We start from the raw sequence: 4,376 nt of genomic DNA, 5'->3' as shown, positions 1-4,376 counted from the left end.
AAAAAAAAAAAAAAAAAAAAAAAAAACTAATGAAACCACTTAATATAAAAACACAACCAGAGATGTTAAAGAGGGACATCATTCCCATGCAAAGTCAAATAAAATTATATTTGCCTGAGTATTAATTTTTTACATACACAATCTTCAAACACCTACCAATAGGAAATCCTGAGATTAATCTCTGTGGAATTCTTTAGAATCATTTAGAATTAATCAGAATGTGGCAAAACCAATTTCATGTCCTATTTTTCTGTCACTTGAGCCCTTCCTAGTCTCTTTACACCTTCCTCAATCACTGTAACAAACCTGGATCTTTTGCTATTGTTTCCTCTCTTCACCATCCAGAACTTTTTGTTTTGATTCCCAGGTGAGCAGGACTGACTGAACAATGTGAGGCTGCACAAGAGAAAGAGATTCTTTAGAAAACACCTGGAACTTTTCAAGGAGCAAAAAGTAAAGATGCTAACACCTGCCTAAAGATTAAGGAAAGAGAAAATATTAAGAAAAAGATCTCTAGCCGGGTGGTGGTGGTGCACGCCTTTAATCCCAGCACTGGGGAGGCAGAGGCAGAGATCTCTCTGTGAATTCAAGGCCAGCCTGGTCTACAAGAGCAAGTTCCAGGACGGGCTCCAAAGCTACAGAGAAACCCTGTCTCGAAAAACCAACTAACGGGGAGCTAGAGAAATGGCTCAGTGGTTAAGAGCACTGCCTGTTCTTCCAAAGGTCCTGATTTCAATTCCCAGCAACCACGTGGTGGCTCACAACCATCCGTAAGGAGATCTGGTGCCCTCTTCTGGCCTGCAGGCACACATGCAGACAGAATACTGACAATACTGTATATACATAATAAATAAATAAATCTAAAAATAAAAAAAGAAAACCCAACTAACTAACAACAAAAATAGATAAATAAATAAATGAAAATGTCTCTTATGTCTCTTTCTCCTTGTATTTCAGTTTACTCTGTGAGATGTGAGACTCATTCACACACAGATCCCACACATCCAGAGTAGTTTTCCCAAGAACCCGGAGCAGAAGCAAGGGAGATTGCAAGAAAACTATTCTTACCCTCAGAATCCCAACTGCTGCAGCTCTTTAACAGGAGATCTCAGCTAAAAGTCCCGTGAGCAGGGTCTAGGCATTTCCACTCCTACAAGAAGTTCACATTCACAGCACTAAATGTCAACAAATCCTGAAATTAAAAAAAAAAAAGTTGGTCACGTGTACTTAGGCAGAGTGCTTTTCCTCAACAAAAGGGACATGTTTCTGATACAGGTGAGTGATCATAAATACTTAAAAGAAGATTTATAATATTGTTTAACGTGCATTTGCTAACTATAAAATAGTGTGGCCTGGGGCTGGAGAGATGGCTCAGAGGTCAAGAGCACTGGCTGCTCTTCCAGAGGTCCTGAGTTCAATTCCCAGCAACCACATGGTGGCTCACAACCATCTGTACTAAGATCTGGCGCCCTCCTCTCGCGTGTGGGCATACATCAAGGCAGAATGTTGTATACATAATAAATAAATAAATCTTAAAAAAAAAAACACAGCATACCAAGACACAAACAACATAATATTGAAAGCAGTCTCTATAAGGCTAAAGAAGTGGAAAACCGGGTATCATTGGCGGTAGGCCAGGGTAGCAGCTAAGAGAACACGCTGAGGGAGGACGATGAGCAATAGAGCCAAGGCAGACAGAGACCAGGTAAGAGAGCCTGCGAGGAGCGAGAGCGAGAACGATAACGGACGGATGAACAAGTTTCAGGGGTGCGCGTGGCGCATAAGAAAGCACCTGGCTGCAGGTGAAGAAGTGAGCTGCCGCCGCCCCCGCCAGGGCCACGGGCAGGACTACGGGAGCTGACGGCGTCCTGAGCAGCCTCAGCGAGCACAGCCCCATCCCTTCCCTGCTGGGTCTCAGCCCCGCAGCTCCTCTGACCTGGGAGGTTCCAGGGCCGCCGGGCTGCGGTTCCCGCCACTGCGCTGCTGGCTTTCCCAGGCCGCCCGATGTGGAGGCTGCGGCTCCGGGAAGTTTTCAGGTCCCCGAACACACAGCGGGGTCTTCCTCACCAGGTACCAGACGACGCGGCTCCCTGAGTGCAAAAGGGACTAGAGAGATTTCTGGTCACTTCAGCCTGGTTCTCCCAAGCCATTCTTCCTGGCCCCGCCCACTACAACCACTTCCGGCTACGTATTCCCTCTAAACCCGCCTACTGAGGGCTTTGTTTTGGGAGGGGGGTTGGTTTTTCCAGACAGGGGTTCTCTGTGCCTTTTTCATTTTTTAACAGGGTTTCTCTATGTAACCTTGGCTGTCCTGGAGTTCCAGCACTGTAGACCAGGCTGGCCTCAAATACAGAGATCCGCCTGCCTCTGCCTCCCAAATGCTGGGATTAAAGGTGTGTGCCACCACCGCCAGCCTAGTCTAAAAGAGCTAGTTCCAGGACAGGCTCTATAGCTATAGAAAGACTTGGTTTCGAAAACAAACAAACCAAAAAACTTATTGGAGTTTTTCTCAACTTTTGAGGAAATAAACTTTTTTGTCTTCTAAACAAAGTTTACATTAATAAGTACTCTTTAAGCTGATTTGTGTGTCTAAAATAACTACTAAGCAAAGCTCGATTGCATGAAACCATTCCTGAGCATCCCTGAGCTGATTGTGGACACCCTATTTCAGACCTGGAATTTTAGTCATGTCCTGGTTTCTTATGTGTAAAATGTGAGCCAAAACCGTAGCATTTGCATAAGGAGTGGCTGAGAAGTTGAGATATGGAAATTGTGGGTCATGATTGGGTTAGAACACCAGCCCTGCCTGATAATCAGGCAAGGATTCAGCTAGAATTACAACTACAGAATAGGATGTGGGACTTAGGGAAAGGCATTCCATACAATGTAAGGAAAAGCTGTCTTTTGTGGTCATTTGTGAGGATTTTTTCTAATAAATTATTACATTTTTGCATAAATAAACAAATGTTTCCCAGACATTGAATCATAATGGTCAAACCATGCTCTCAGTGTCCGTTCACTGATGCAGCTCCGTTTGGAGAATGTATGTCACTTATAGAATTCCGTAGCACACTTTCATTCTGTCTTCAGAAGCTTCCAAACCAGTCCAGTCTGTCTCGCTGTATGCCATATCAACAAAACCATCTGATTTGGGAGTTAACACCCTAGAGCAGGAAGTCCACCAATATTTCATTTTTTTGAAGCTGATTTTTAGCCCAGTAAGTACACAATTCATCATTGGGTCTGCTTTTCCAATGCTGTCCTGTTTTTACTGCTAAAGCGTTTAGTGCATCATCCCAGAGTTTCTTCGTTATTCAGGTTTGTCTTGGCTATCCTGGTGTGTGTGTGTGTGTGTGTGTGTGTGTGTGTGTGTGTGTGTGTGTGTGTACTTTCATATGAAACTGAAAATTGTCCCTTTTTGATCCATGAAGATGCCTGGCAGTGGTGGTGCATGCCTTTAATCACATTACTCTGGAAGCAGAGGGAGGCAGAACTCTGAGTTGAAGGCAGTCTGGTCTACAAAGGGAGTTATAAAGAGAAACCATGTCTCCAAATACCAGAACTGAAGAAAAAAAAAACATACAAGAATTATGTTGGAATTTTGATGGGGATTTGAATCTGTTGTTTGCTTTATTTAGGATTGTTATGGTTTTGGTCCTTTTAAGAGATCTAATCTGCTTTTTATTATAAGGAAGACCTGGGAATGTTATGGTATTGGTCCCTTTAAGAGACAGCTGATCTTCAGCTTCCGGCCTGGGACTGGCTGCTCCCAGAGCCCACTGCCTGCCACCACGTGGCCCGCCACCACCATTTGGGACCTACAGCATTTCTGCTGCCTACTGCCGCGGGGATCTTGTAGCATTTTTTAAAAAAGAACAAGGATGATCATTTTTTTATATTACTCCAATCAGTCCATGAGCATGAGACATATTTCCATTTTCTGAAATCTTCTATTTCTTTATTTAGTGATTTGAATTATTTTCTTTTAGTATCTTTTATTGAAATATGTCTTCCTACAATGTTTTGATCAATTTTATAACCTCACAAACACTCCAAATATTCCAAAACTCCATATGCACTAAACATTATGTTTTCTTTCTCTCTAAAAAGAAAAAGAGGACTCACCAAGGGGTCTGAAAAAGCCTGGAATAAAACCGGACTCGCTGAACATAGCTGACAATAAGGACTACCGAGAACTCATGATCAATGGCAATGGGTTTTTGATCCTACTGCACAGACTGGCTTGTTGGGAGCCTAGGCAGTTTGGATGCTCACCTTACTAGAACTGATTGGAGGTGGGTGGTCCTTGGACTTCCCACAGGGCAGGGAACTTGATGGCTCTTTGGGCTGAGGAGGGAGGGGGATTTGATTGGGGG

The 4,376-nt window shown here is 43.6% G+C and overlaps 1 protein-coding gene across 1 annotated transcript in view; it reads right to left on the bottom strand.

The window, feature by feature from the left end:
• The window catches only part of LOC126494182 (gastrula zinc finger protein XlCGF26.1-like), a 33,064-nt gene extending 30,895 nt beyond the window's left edge, over positions 1–2,169 (bottom strand). Inside the window, exons 1-2 of the mRNA XM_050131431.1 lie at positions 1,937–2,169; positions 1,069–1,192 (exon numbers count right to left, since the gene is read on the bottom strand). The gene's annotated coding sequence lies outside the window, so the exon portion shown is untranslated. The remainder of the gene's footprint in view (positions 1–1,068; positions 1,193–1,936) is intronic.
• Between the last annotated feature and the right edge of the window lie 2,207 nt (positions 2,170–4,376).

The sequence above is a fragment of the Alexandromys fortis genome, unplaced genomic scaffold (assembly GCF_014885135.2).
Source record: "Alexandromys fortis isolate MF-2015 unplaced genomic scaffold, M_Fortis_MF-2015_v1.1 scaffold_351, whole genome shotgun sequence".
In the NCBI taxonomy this organism is placed as follows: Eukaryota; Metazoa; Chordata; class Mammalia; order Rodentia; family Cricetidae; genus Alexandromys; species Alexandromys fortis.
This window is presented reverse-complemented; position numbering and strand designations above follow the sequence as displayed.